Source organism: Ixodes scapularis, unplaced genomic scaffold, assembly GCF_016920785.2.
Source record: "Ixodes scapularis isolate PalLabHiFi unplaced genomic scaffold, ASM1692078v2 PGA_scaffold5__190_contigs__length_132052651, whole genome shotgun sequence".
Classification (NCBI taxonomy): domain Eukaryota; kingdom Metazoa; phylum Arthropoda; class Arachnida; order Ixodida; family Ixodidae; genus Ixodes; species Ixodes scapularis.
This window is the reverse complement of record NW_024609880.1, coordinates 62,991,802-63,007,224: the sequence shown is the minus strand read 5'-3', so window position 1 is coordinate 63,007,224 and position 15,423 is coordinate 62,991,802. Positions and strand designations below refer to the sequence as shown.

Here is a 15,423-nt window from a genome sequence, read left to right as displayed (position 1 = left end):
TGATGCCTCTCCTGATTTAACGCATCTCAGGCGCCTGTTTAGTGCCGCAATGGTGACTGCGGAGAAGCAAGGAACTGGCGCATGTCTGAGAATACCAGAAAACTCATATGCCTTCGCAGCTAATATTGTGTCTTTTGGCTGCACTGAACTATACGTGTTTATCTCCAACTTAAAATGTTTATCATAGAAAAAAATAAGAGACAAAATACACTCCTGCCCTTTAGGCGGTATTACGCCCGCAAACCAAAACGACCGATTGATCGTTTAATTTATAAATTAAAGGCTGGTTAAAAATTTAGATAAAATATTTAATCGATGCCCAGCCCAAGTTCAAAGCAGACGCTGGATTGGTCTAATTCAGGCACGCAGCCAGGGGGGGGGGGGGGGGGGGGGGTGCATGAAGCCCGGGCTCTTCCCCCCCCCCCCCCCTCAAAATCTTTTATTTTGCTGGGGCCTCCTCTCACCCCTTCCCCCTAAGGAGCAACTGATGTTAAGTTCGAACAATGAACTTTGTTAAATTGAAACATGTGAGGTTGTTGTAAAACGCTCGTGCAATGTGGGGTAAGAGTACATTTGGCTAGTCTGAATCACCCACCACAGACATGAATATGGTTAAAAGCTGAGATTTTTAAAGGGGAATATATCAACAAATGAGACCCTGCTTCCGCTTGTTTTTTTCTCCTGGTGCCCTCCCATCACGGCATTTAAATTTGTGTGCTCCCTTTTGATGGGATAGATAAAAAGAAAAGTTTTCTCAATATAACTAAATATGGTATTCAGCAAAATACTAATGTAATGTATATGTAACGACACGTTCCATTTTTTTAAACTGCAACAGGAACGAGTCTCCTCTTTAGATAAGGAACTGGTAACGGAAACGCGTTCCAAAATCAGAAGGAACAACGGACCATATTTCGTTCCCTTTTTTGAGGACCGTGTAGAACACTGGTCTTGTGAAAGCACTCGTGCCACCCTGCACGACAGAAACATGCCTATACCTAAAGTTGACGTTTCCTGGACGTGAACCTATATGGCGGCTGTGAGACGCTGTTTGGTTGGAGACCTGATGGCACTCGGGCAGCTTGTATTCGCTCACATGTCGAATGCTTTTGGCTTTTTGGTGAACCGCGGGCAAAGAATCTTAATTGTGATATAGAACCACCTTAATGGCGCGCCTTTTGAAGGGAACACTTAAATTGGTTTCTTAACGAACTTCGATGTAATATAGAACAGCGTCGTAATTAGATGGTTCATTTATTTAGCAAAATAATGAAAAAATGGGTTCATATGTATAGGAATATAAGAAGATGTAGCTTTGTTTTTATAAGCTAAAACAAGTTTGCGCAGAACCACCAACCCTCTTGAAAACAAAATGAGAGCGTCTATACAATATTTTTGCAATAAACATAACGTAACTTTTTTTCTGTAGTATGTACGCTATGTACTCGAATGTTTTCTCAGGTGTTGTTTGAATACAAACCCCGTACTTGGCTAATAAGTCTTACGATCTGTTCAGAAACGCAACCAAAGTGTTAACGAGGGGGCTAACGAAAGGTCGAGATGGCGGCTGGCTTCTTGAAAAGGGCGAAATTTTTTACGTACTAGAAAAAAAAAATATATATATGTATATATATATATATATATATATATATATATATATATATATATATATATATATATATATATATATATATTGTTACGTTGTTCTGATGCAACCCTCATCAAAGTGAAACCCCTTTGGAGTCTGAAGGAGCTGTGTGATATAAAAAATTATTTTTCTTTATTATTATTTCCGCGAAACCAGATAAAAAGCTTTGGGAGAAAGTAAAATGTCGTTTTATTTTATTCGTAAAGCACAAAACCGCGAAGCAAATCCAAATATGCTGAATTACACATGGTGATTTGTTTCAGGGAATCTTCCATTGAAGATCGTAAGTTCGTTGACAGTTCTTTATTTTATAGTTCTAAATTCATTGCTGGTTCATAAGTACGTATCTATAAAAAAGATAGTATTACTATTTTGTACCGCATATTGTTTCATTATAGATATAATATTTTGGTATCTCCGAATGGGTACCAGTCTCAATGAAGGCTTTGTTGTAAGTAGAATGGCAAGCGTCGTTTATCCTGCTTGGATCCGTCGATCCAATCATCCACACCTGCAAAGCTGAAACAAGTGTTTTGCCATGAATGTACATTCATTGTACTTCAAATGCTGTTATACTCCAGTTACGTTTTGAATCGCACATCTCGTCGCGAGGGAGGTTTGTGGTTACTTGTAAATAATTCAATAAAATGTGAACTTTGGGTTGAATATTGCTGTATCACTTAAGACTATGAAGTGCTTTCTGTGAGAGCAGGGAATACTGTTATAAGTGTGCTTTATCGGCTACCAGATGGCCGCAGTATTTTCTTCTTTCAGTTTTGTGAGCGGTTTTAACAGGTCGTAAATGATAACCATTACGGTTTAATTTTGGGGGCAGACTTCAATATCGATATGTTGAAAGATAGCACTTGTAAGCGTGAATTTAATATTTTAATCGAAACAAACGGATGTGTCAGCGTTATTAAATCTCCCACACGAGTCACAGTGTGTAGTGAAACAATGATCGATCTTTTAGAGCGCAGCTCTTAGGGGCCCGTTTCCGACTTGAGCGGCGTCGCCGTCGCCGTCGGCGTAACCGCGCGGTGCATTATGGGTAAATTTCCCCGCTAAATCTAGCAGAAAAATTTCCCCGCTAGATTTAGCAAAAAAATTTCTCCGCTAAATCTAGCGTAAAAATTTTCCCCGCTAGATTTAGCGGAAAAAATTCCTCGCTAAATCTAGCGGAAAAATTTCCCCGCTAAATCTAGCGGGAAAAATTCCCCGCTAAATGTAGCGGAAAAATTTCCCCGCTAAATCTAGCGGAAAAATTTCTCCGCTAAATCTAGCGGAAAAATCTAGTGGGAAAAATTCCCCGCTAAATCTAGCGGAAAAATTTCCCCGCTAAATCTAGCGGAAAATATTCCCCGTTAAATCTAGCGGAAAAATATCCCCGCTAAATCTAGCGGGAAATTTCTCCGCTAAATTTAGCAGAAAAATATCTCCTCTAAATCTAGCGGAAAAAATGCCCCGCTAAACCTAGCGGAAAAATTAACCCGCTAAATCTAGCGGAAAAATTTCCCCGCTAAATGTAGCGGGAAAAATTCCGCGCTAAATCTAGCGGAAAAATTTCCCCGCTAGATTTAGCGGAAAAAATTCCCCGCTGTCTAGCGGAAAAATGTTCCCGTTAAACCTAGCGGAAAAATTTCCCCGCTAAATCTAACGGAAAAAATTCCCCGCGAAATTTAGCGGAAAATTTTTTCTGGGGGGTCACGTGACCCCCCAAGGTCGCATGACCCCCCCGCTCCCCCGCCCCGAGAACAGGTAACCCTCAGTACCCTTCCCTCCTCCTCCTCAAGAGCTGCGCTCCAATTCGGTGTTACAGGGAGTTGTAAACGGCTTTTTATTACGAACGCACAGCCTGATAAGATTACATCCGGAACGCTAAGTTATGATATTAGTGACCACTTTCCAATATTCCTATGCTTAAATACCAAACCATATAAAAAAAGTTAGAAACACAGGAACATTTGTATTTCAAGGTATAACAAACAACTGATTAAATGCTTTAAAAGCCGATATCTCTGAAATTAATTGGAGTCCAATATACAACTGCGAGGATGTTAATCTTGCGTATAATACATTTTTGGGGGAAGTTACAACTATCTGCAATCGTCATTTTTCTTGGAAAACCTTGAAAGCGTCTAAAAAGATCCGCAAGCCGTGGATAACGCCTGAATTGTTGAAGAAAATTGAGAAAAAAAAATTAGCCTATACCAGAAATTCCTTAAAACTAGAGAACCGTCTCAGCTTTTAAGTTTTAAGGTATATCGAAATCAATTAACAAAAATACTACCGAAAGCTAAGACAGTGTATCACACAAACTTTTTAAAGGCGCAATCTACACGTGCGGATTTTATCTGGAGAAAATTAAACTCCGTTTTAAATCACGTTCCAAATCGGCAGCCTGTAGATAGCATTCTCCATGAAGGGGTGTACTTGAATGGTAGTTCTTTAGCTAACACTTTCAGCGACTACTTTGCAGGCTTAGTTAGTGACAATACTACCACAGATGCGTTTCGCAGTTACTTAGAGTATAGAAATAACAATTCCATTTTTCTTGAACCCGTCACAATTTCTGAGGTTTGCTCAGTTTTTATGCAACTGAAAAATAGCAGTAGTTGTGACTGTGATAATTTGCAAAGTCGACTTATTAAATACATACTTGACTTAGTAGCAGCCTGTTTGTGTCACATTTTTATTCTGTCCTTAACAAGGGGGTTATTTCTTGAAAAGATGCAGATGGCAAAAGTGGCAGTGTTACATAAAAAAGGCGATAAAAATATTCTCAACAACTATCGACCCCTTTCTATCCTCCCGGTATTCTCCATATTCTCCAAAGGCTTAGATAAAATAATACATACACGTTTAGTTCAATTTTTTGATAATCATAACCTGCTGACTCCCGCCCAATTTGGTTTTAGGAAAGGTCGATCGACCGAATTAGCATTACTAGAGCAAAACGAATATATTTTAAAAGAATTCGAGGAAAAAAAGCAGGCTCTAGGTGCATTCGTGGACTTCCCGAAAGCCTTTGATTTTATCAACCATAACATCTTACTTAAAAAATTTTAGCTTTACGGTGTCCGCGGGTCACCTTTAGAATTTCTACGTTCCTACCTGCGACACAGTTGCCAATATGTTTGTGTTGACAAATTTTCTTCCGGCGTTAAACCTATTCACTCAGGCGTCCCACAGGGGAGCATTCTTGGACCGTTTCTTTTTAATATGTACATTAATGACATTTTAAACATAAGTCTTGCAAAATTTGTCATACATGCCCACGACAGTAGCCTATTCTTTTCTTCAGAAAATAGCGATGATCTTGTCACAATCGTCAATGACACTCTGTCCAAACTTGGGGCATGGGCAAAAGATAACTGCTTACAAATTAATACTGATAAAACTAAAGCTATCATTTTTCGACCCAAGAATAAGTGCGGAAATCTAAAAAGAAGCATTGTGCTTGACTCTACGCCAATTGAAATTGTCAGTAATTTTAAAAGTCTTGGAGTCATATTTTTGAAACATATGTTAATATGTTTCGAAATATGCCAATCATTTCTTCCGTGCTGGAGCGCGGGGACTGGAGCGAGCTTCCAAAGCATTCATTTGACACCATGAAACTGCTTCGAATCAGTTGGGAACGAATTCTACAGTCCAAAGAGTGAACCCCTGCACCTCCACTGACGTCACTTTTCCGTTGTTGCCAGTAGAAACTTTCAGTTTGAAAAACACGGTAAGGACCAAAATTGTAAATTCAATAACTTCGTGAAAAAAAATATTTTTACCTAATATTTGGGATACTATTTTGGCGATGTTGTTTGGCGAGTTTAGCAAAATTTCAAGCAAATGGGGGACCATGAAGAAATCGGCGGAGTACCCTTTTAACTCGACACATGGAGTATTGGAAGGTTGTCTACTGTTCTACTAACTCTGGTTGGCAAATGTTGCAATATACCATACCAAGACTGTTAAATTTCCTTCTAGAAAAAGAAATTTACATTGACACTACCTCCTTCAAGGCTTTGCGTTCTCTTTATCTGTAGCAGTAATTTACCCCCCCACTCAAATGACATGATGAACAGAACAGCGCACACAAAGACAGGGACATCATGTCATCATACCAACTCGCCCAACTTACAACACTTCCACTCAAATGAATCTTTAAATTTGTTTATGCTATATAGAATGCACTCTTTTTGTGTTTTTCGGATTTCTGTCTGCAACGACTGTTCATGCCATCTGTTTAGGCGATTAATAACTGTTTTGTAATCTGGTGCATATACTATATACTATATATATATATATACCGGGTGTTCATTTTTAATTCGAACAGATTTATTTAAAAAGAAGTCGTGAAAGTTACACTTATACTGCTTGTGGAGATGAGTTATACGGCCAGGGGGACATATTATAGGGGGTTAATCGTAACGATCAGTTGGCTAATTAACTAAAATTCGATAATTAACTTTTCAATTAATGAAAATAGACATATGGTTTAAATTAGAAACCTGCTCAGCGCCATCGAAAAGCACTAAATCAGTAATTTTCAGAAAGACTTTGAGCGCGTGAGAAGCGTAGTAGTGCACTAAAGTTACTACTCGTGGAGCACGTACAAACTTCTAGCAATTGCGGTAAGGCGCCCGCGCGTTTTTTCCGTCTCTTATCTAGCCCCAGCCTTGTACCTGCTCCACGAGTATATATATATATATATATATATATAATTTTTTTTCTTTTTGCTGCAATGCCAATGTACGGGGCCGAGGGCTGGTCAAGCCTCCTTTGAGGCTTTTACCCTTTGCTCCACCATGCTTCAAGGAAAATAAACTATTATTATTAGTTCTAGAATAGCGCACTAAATTTTAGCACATGTTTAATAACACGTGCTAAAAACAAAAAAACGTCTACGCTAACGTTGGCGCAGACTAGAGCTTTCAAATGGTTATCTAAACCGCAGCCCCCGCCCCTCCCTTTAAAACAAGAAAATAAAAAAAGCGCAAGCATTTTAATGGCGTCAAGACACCTATACTCTGTTTCATACTTAGTGTGCAACGCTGTCAAAGCTACTGGCGCGAGCGCATGGCTTCATCTATGGTTTTGTTTGCGTGATTTTGGGGGGAGGAATGAGATATCGTTGCACCAAAGTGCATTGTCACGCAAGTGGCATGCAGTGACGCAGCGGCCTGCAGTCATAACGGTTGCTATATAAGAACGTTGGTATTCAATAAAATTTGTTGATCGTTGGCTTCCAATCTGTGAGTTATCGCAGATTGCAAACCAGCCCGAGGACGAACGTCAATTCTGCGTCAAACTCGGCAAATATCAGAGACCTTTGAAATGATTCAGCAGGCTTGTGTCGAAAATCAGTAAATATTGCGCAGTGTTTTAAGCGGCACTCGCGCTTCAGGAATGACAGAACACTCCTGAAAGACAAAGAGAGGTAGGGCGACCTTATCCGACCTCTCCTTGACTGCGCTGACGTTCTGCCATTCTTGAGGCTCAATTGCCACTCAAAAAACCTCGCACACCACACTGCTTTTGACATAAGCCTTCTAAATAATTGGAGATGTTCGTTTTAGATTTGTCGAGTTCGACGTAAAATTGATGCTCTCTCACGCCTTAGTTTGTGGTCTATATGGAGAGATCGCCATTATGGTTGTGCATGTGGTCAAGCAAACTGGTGTAGCCCAGTTTCGAGCGTTCACAGAGCGACGCCCTTTGGTATAATGTCGCAGCAAGGTTCCGGCCTTCGACTGCTGCACGCACATCGCTGTGCTATCCTCTCTTTTTACGCTAAAAAATCAGTCCCAGAACTTCTTTGACCACAGCTCGAAGTTCTAGAAATCCGGCCTAAATTTTTTAAGGCCTAAGTGCCAATGATTAACACGTTTGTTTTGAAACTACAAATGCAGCCGCCAAGCAATGTGCGAATAGAGTTAATTTAAGGCACGTCTACTGCCGACTCAATAACGCCACTTGCTCCCCATGTTGTGGTAATAAGCCCCCAGTCGCTTATGCTCTTCGTCGCCATGCACCGATTCGACTAGCGTCGGAGCTCAACAAACAAACCACCGCACGGCAAGTCATTCAGGAATCTGCCATGTGACAGCGAAAATGTGACGCTTCTGCTCAACAATCTCAAGCAAGTTGTGTCCTGACTCCTTATACAAAGCTAAAGTCACTGGGACTAGACCGGCGTACCAAAATCCCTTCTTCTCTATGCCCACCCGATACCACACCTAATTTAATGAGGTGTGGTATTGGGCGTTCCAGGGTTGCGGTATCGGAGGTTCCAGGCGTACAATGCTCGCAGCCGAATCAGCGACCAGCTTGACACAAATCATCCCACCCATTCCTTTCACCATCCGTCGCCACCCTTGCTTCTCCTCTAAAAGCAAAGACAGAGCATTGCAATATTGCATCAGCTTCCTAGCACCGCATCTAATGCTGAGGGGGTCGTACTTTTGGATCATGAGCAGCATTTGTATTTGCTCCGAGCAAGACCCAAAATGGCGGCGCCCAAAACAATTTTGGGGAACGGAGTGCCGATAATTTAAAGCTCATTTAGTGACTCTAGGCATAAAGTGAACTCGGGTGTATTCTTTTCCTCTTCGTCTTCATTGTTTATTGATTTCAATCATATCGAATAATGAACACATTATATCACGCTACGCTTGTGTAATTATTTGTCTTAGATTTATTAGCCTGACCCAGTACTTAAACAATTCAGTTATCGATAGTAAATCTTCCAATATATTTTTTTTTTAATGTGAGGGTAAAAGACACGGAGATTGGTTATGATACAGACGCCAACGCCGCCCTCGGAAATTTTTAGTTTTTTCTGCCATCCGCCAGGTAGCGCAACAAAACACCCAAACAGTTTTTAATTGTTTTTAAAATTAGCTAAGCTCTACACCTATTAAGAAACCAAAGCAAGATCATTGTGAAAATTTAATACATCGCAATGTATATCTATTCCAAACAATAAATATTATTAGATGCCAATAAATCTGTTTGATGTCCAAAAAGATATGCGTCAAAACAGGTAAGTTTGAAACGCTCCTGGAGCGTTAGGACTTCGAAAATGAAAAAAAGCCATCGTCCAGCTCTTGGGCAACCATTGTAACTCTAAATGTTATAAAAGATTTTATCATAGTTTAATTATTTCCTCAGCGGCATTTGAAGTGCCATGACTCGAAGCACAAAAAAGTGCTACGTTTGATATAAGATATCTAAACAAAAAAATTTTACACAACATAAAATTTTTTCTGCATATTACCAATTATAAGCACTACATCTGTAGCTAATTTTATTGCCCTAGCGCTTGTTATTAAAACATATTTGTGTTGAAAGATGTCAATTTTAGGGCAATATTTGGAGGGATGAAATAAATAAAGTAGTGCAAATACCAAAAAAGTGTATCGTTACATTCTGCTCCGACATCATCTTAACAAAACTGCTAAATTGGAACCGTGTTATCTTTGATGGAACGTTCATAAAACATGAACTAGCCGAGCAAGTGAGGATCCGCGCCATCATGTTCGCAACGCTACAAATGCGCATGAACAGTAAAAACAAACACATACATAATATCAAATGAAAGAGGATTGCATTGCCTTTCGAATGAGATCAATCCCACAAAACAGTATTTAAAAGGAGATGAGTAATGACCTGCCAAAAAGTACCTAAACTGCCACATTCAGTGGGACCGTGGCCTTAAGTGCTGTACAAATGAAGGGCACTTTGTGCTATGACCTGTGTAGTGTTCTAACGTGACGTGTTGTGATGGAAGTCGCTGCTTGTGTTCTTACTGCTGAGACATCCCACAAGTGTACAGTGCTGTAGGCGTTGCCGAGCAATTCCGAAATGCCGCTTGTCACCGTTTTACTGGTTCCCAAAACGTAGCAGATTTTCGTCAAAAGTAAGCAAACGTAAAACAATGGATTGCAAGCGTCCCGGCTCCGTCGCCAACTGATTCCCGAAATTGTGTGCAAACTGTAACTGTCAAGCATACGACGAAAAAAAGTCCAGCGGCGCGTTATTGTCAGGCAGGCAAACAAGGCACAAGCTAAATACACACACACAAACGCGCAAAAAAAAAAAAAAGAACTAGCGCGCATAGATGCAAGACATCGCAAGCCAGGGTCAAAAGGTTCTTGGATCGCTTTGGGTTTGTGCAACGACTGAACTCGAGACAAACAAGCGCGCTGTGCGGGTTCAGCGCAGACAATGCCTTCTTTGCTTTAGGTCACTTGTCATCACCAACTTTCTTATCGCGGCAGATTTTTCACGTACCGGGTCCCTCTCGAAAATAAGCCCAGTGAGAGAAATCTAGGTAATTAATACTTCGACACAGCAGACTTTGAGTTGATGAAGGATTTTTGTAGTAAAGTATGATTTAAACAAGAACAGGAATGTTGATGAACATGCAGCGGTACTTAGTTTCATTTTATAGAAAGCGCCATATCTGCAGCGACGTGAGGACGGCAACACCCGACGTCGCGCAACCATGGTGACTAGAAGGCAGAGACCAAATATAGTTTTCCCACGGCTGTTGCTTTCACAAGCAAATGCTTCAGTTCACAAAAAAAAAAAAAAAAAAAATTCCCGCCGCGCAAAAACGAGGTTTTGTTTCACAGCATGACGGCAAGGCTAGCATCCAAAACGCTATAACGTGGGAGCCTCCGCACACACCCTCGTCTATCGTTAAAAAAAAAAAAAAAAAATCGAGACGAGATTTACGAGACGACGAGAGCGCGAAACGCCAGATGGCGGGAAAACCATGCAGAACCGAAAGGGCATTTGATGCAGGGTACTTTGTGTCGGTCGGCCGCTTGCGCCACATTACACACGCATGCTCAATTACTGTGCTCACAATAGTTTCGGTGTTGAAAGGCGACCGAAATTGGTCTTTTGGCGCAGGTTTGGCGCAGATTACCATGCTTGGCAAAATGTAGCAGGATGTAGGCAGGGTTATCCACTTGGCGCATTTTGGCGCAATTGGCGGAGCAATCACATCACTGAGATACATTTAGGTGTGTTTTTGATTAGATATGTGTTTTCTTATCAAGACGTGCACGTTTCAAACGCCAAAAGCACCGCTTCTTCCTCCGACGACCAAATCTTGTAAGAGCTACTTTGCGGGGCGCATAAACAGTGCGCAAAACATGCTTGAAGGCATATAGTTCGAACCAGAAATTATAAGACTCCAGAAGCTGATTACCAAGCCCATTTTCAGACTCGGTGACAGAAAACCTATCTGTCGCGTGCAACACAATTATGACTTTTGTAAATAGGCTAAGTAATGTAGAAAAGAGACATCTGCAGGTTCAAACTTCAAGGTTAAAATATTTATGCTGCAAATGGCAAGTCATATTCCTTTTTATTGGGTTATGAAACGCTTTTCTGAATGGAGCGAACTGAATAAAACAGCAACTAAATATGAACGGCATTTAAATGAAGTAAAAATAACGGAATTATTTTTATCAATTGACTTCTCAGCGTAGCATTCAAACACATTGTCTTCGATTCTACATTCTACTGTATATAGCAAAGAACGAGTTTTCCACAAATATTTTGATTATACTTTTCTAGTCAAAAGTGCTTATAATTGATCAGGTCAATAATATTAAGCATAATACAAATTAAGCGCAGTAGAAAAAACAGTTATTGCTTACTTTTATCGTAATCCCTTTGTAAGGTGAAGCAGGTACTGTAGTCGGTAAAAAGCAGCCGATAATCCTTGTAACCTAAAGATAATTTATTTACAGATATCACACCCACCGAGCATGTTTTTGTACGGCTGACAATGTCAACATTATAAGATGCTCTTTTTGACTTTGCTACTCAAACTAAATTTGAAAAATCGGCGATATCATGCCTATCAAGGGAAACTCCGAGACTCTTATTTGACAGTCAGTATTTTGTTTCTATAAAGGTAATCGGTTTAATCAACTTCCGGTTAGTCGCTTTCCTAACCAGCACAAAGCGAACAAATCGGGGAAATTCTCTGTCCCAAAGGCTCACTAGGTTTTATTTCGCCTGCGGCTTGCACCGTTCCACTGTATTCAATGACTGTCCTTTTTTTTAAAATAAATTTGACGTAGAATATGTTTGAGGGGTGGATTTATTGCGAGAAGCGTTTCACTCAAACGCCACAAAAGACCGTCACATGACCAAATAATCATGAAGTATACATAGGCAATAACAGGCAATGCAAAAGCGTAAAAAGCCTAGAAGGCGTAATTAAGATATGATTAGTAACACTTTATCGTAATTAAGCGTGATAAACTACGATTACCGAGGTTGAACGAGCGGCTGAGATGGAATCTCAGACCTTGCGATCCGCAGCCCGGCGCTTATGCTCGACGTTACGAGGAGAGGGCGAACGAGAGCACAAGCAGCTGGACTAAGGCGACTGTCGGCGCGGGCAGGCGACTCCGATCCTGAATACATTTTAATTTGCCTTAATCATTCTGATAAGACACGCGCCATATCAGTGTGACGGTCAGATCAGACAACGTTTTTTTAAGAATGAAATTCAACTGGCGGTTTACACTATGGTAGGGCCAGTGGGGAGAGGGTTATTGGGATGATGGAAGCGCGTAGGGTTGTAATTGTGGCAGCTAAGGTCTCTGCCGAGGTTGGCCGTCTTGAGAAAGCCGACCAGCGATCGGAGGATGAGGCTGCGTCGTTCGGAGTCTCCTGTGGGGTTTACCCACTCATCGAGTGTTGAAGGTTTGTCTTCATGGTTGAGTGCCCTCAGGGCGTCATTTGGTTTTTGGCCGAGCTTTGAACATTCCCAGACCAAGTGTTGAGTGTCTGCCCTAAGATTCTCTAGGCAGTACTTGAACTGGTCTGGTTTTGGTACAAAGTTCGGATTCTTCTTCTTTTTAGCGTCCGCCCATTTATTCGTTATTGATGGGGTGATTGCCGCTTCTGCATGGAGTCTTCCTAGCAGGACGGATTCGTGCCTTCGGAATCGCTTGTGAAGGCTTTCCCGTGCCACGTCTTTGTGCTTGCCGATATTTTTCTTCAGAGCGATCTTGGCTGCTTTAATTTCCCAAAAAGGGTCGTAAAAGCCGTCAGGTTCGCTCTTCGGAGACTCGATTTGTTGTGACGTTTTTGGTAGATTTTGATGGCTTCGAGAGGGCTCGGGGGCTTCGGAGTGGCATTGAAAGCAGCGGAGGAAGGAACGAGTAAACTCTCCTGCTGCCTCGTTGGCTATCTCGTTGCCCTCGATCCCTTCGTGACCCGGGATCCAGCGTACCGAGGCTCGGATGTCGCGCATCCTTAGCTTAATGGCCGTAGTCGTAATATTTCGAATCGCCTTGCACGTTTCCTGATGCGTTTTCAGTAAACGGTTGGCGTCTTGGGAGTCTGTGAACATGATGATGCTCGTGCCGCATTGGGCTTCTTGTCCAAATGCATTCAGGGCCTCTTCAATGGCCGTGATCTCAGCCTCTTGCGGCGTTCTGCAGTACGGTGCATGTTTTGTGCAAGTAGTTTTCGTGTTTTCAACGTACCACGCAAGAGCAGCATTTCCTCGCTCACTGAAGGCTGCGTCGGTGTAGCAGACGATGGTAGATGAGTCGTTACATTCGATGATGGCTTTTACTTCCTCGGAGTGCTTCATTGCCTTGTGTCGCCGTCTTTCTTTGTTTTTTTCGCCGTTAATTTTTTGTGGTATTAGCGGCGAGATGTTTCGGTGGCACCCTCGTTCGGTTACCTTTTGTGACGTCATTACCTTGTAAACAACAAGTTCGATGGTGTTTGTAATGGGCATGGTGGAAGCCTGAAATCATTGCGCTCTCAAAGCAACTGCTAACACCGTCAAAATTGGAGTCCTTACATCCCTCTTCTTTCCGTCGATGAGAAATCCTTTGCTGACGTCAGTGTCAGCATTCGGGCAATTGTGGTGGACCGACCACAGCGACGCTTTCGATCACTTACGTCGTCAATAGGGGCCGATTGGGCTATGTCGATCCTCTCCCATGGTGGTAGTTGGTCTGATATGGGTGCATTGTTTTCGAGTTTCCAACCAAGTAGTGTGGCGATTTCTCTGCCTTGCTTGGTGTGTTGCGTCTTGACTTTTTGTGTTTGTTCTTGCGTGGAGGCCAATTCTTTCAGCGACAGAAATGGCACGCCTTTGTGTAGTTCTCCCAGTCCTGTTTGTCTCGGAAGACCCGAGATACATCTTCTAGCGTCGTTCATCAGGGTTTTGAGACGGGCCCAATGATGCAGTGTCAATGTGTAAAAGCGACAGCGATACATGACTTTCGGTATGAGTGCCGCATGAACTATCGTTCTGGCAGTTCCTTCACCTGCTCCGCCATGTTTATTCGCTATTCTTCTGATGATCGAGGTGCCGTGTCTCGATGTGTCGCGCTGTCTTTTGATCCATTTGTCGGGATTGAGTTTGGTGTTGACGTGGTTCGTCACTCTTTTATATTGTCTGCTCGTCGAACTTTAGAGTGGGGTTGGTGTTGTCTCTTTCTCTACCAAATATCAGAAGTTTAGTCTCATCGGCTGATGGTTTCATGCCCACTTCTGCTAGGAAGCTCTCTATAATGTGAAGTGCTGCCTGCAGTGTTTCAACCGGTTCTTCTTTCTTATTTTGTGTAGTCCAGAGTGTGATGTCATCTGCGTATATAGTAAAATGGAGTGTCTCTACCTCGTCCAATTTTCAAGCTAGCGGTGCCATTGCTAGATTAAAGAGCATGGAGGAAAGGACATAACTCTGCGGCACTCCAGTGTCATTGTTCTTTGTGCAACTTTGATCTTTGCCCACTTTGATTACGTATCTTATATTTTTGAGAAATGTCTTGATTAAGTTAAGCGGTCTTCCCAGGATTCTTTGGGTGTCCATGGTCTTGATTATTACGTCGTGTGGTAGCGAATCAAACGCTTTCTTGATGTCTAGAGCCACCAACATTCTCGTACTGTGGGCTTCGGGGGTGAATTTCAATATTGTTTCTCTAAGCAGTATTAGAGTGTCGTGCGTTCCCAAGTTCTTTCTGAATCCCGTTTGGGCCAGGTGGTATGTACCATTCTTAACCGTGAATCAGTCGATCCTAGCGAGCGTCATCCTTTCGACGAGCTTGCACAGTATCGACGTCAGGGATATTGGTCTTGTGTTTTGAGGTTTGTGAAACGTTGAGAGCGCGAACTGGAGCAGTATAATAGGCATAAAGGACATAAATAAAGCTTACGACAAATTTATTGAGGTTTTTAAAAGTATTTATACGTCCTCATTTCCATTAAGATTGGTTAGAACCGATAGACGTGCCCGGAAACCCTGGGTTACTAAAGATCACTTAAAATCAATGCGTGCCAAAGATCGCTTATATAAAGCATTTTTAAAATCGCGAGACTTGGTCAAACTAGCAGAATTTAAGTTACTGAGAAACCACCTGAACGCAGATTTGAGGCGTGCAAAGCGAAACTATTATAACCAACTTTTTGATTTTGAATGTATGAAGCATCCTGACTTGCTTTGGAAAAGACTTAATGCTCTCTTGGGCAAAAATACTAACAATGATAGAATAGAAAAATTAGTTATTGATGGGATGGAAAAGTGCGGTTCTGAACTATCAGATGCTTTTAATCGTTATTTTGTGAACGTTGGGTCTAGTACCTACTGCAGTGATGCAGCACAAAATATACCTAGAGTTTGTGATACTATATTTTTTTATCCTACCGATGAATATGAAGTTTTTTCGACGATAAATAATTTACGCAACAATCACAGTTGCGATGCTGATAGTATAAACATTAAA

At 41.6% G+C, this 15,423-nt stretch overlaps 1 pseudogene; it reads right to left on the bottom strand.

The window, feature by feature from the left end:
• Positions 1 to 2,015: 2,015 nt before the first annotated feature.
• Positions 2,016 to 15,423, bottom strand: part of LOC115311433 — a 47,991-nt pseudogene continuing 34,583 nt past the window's right edge.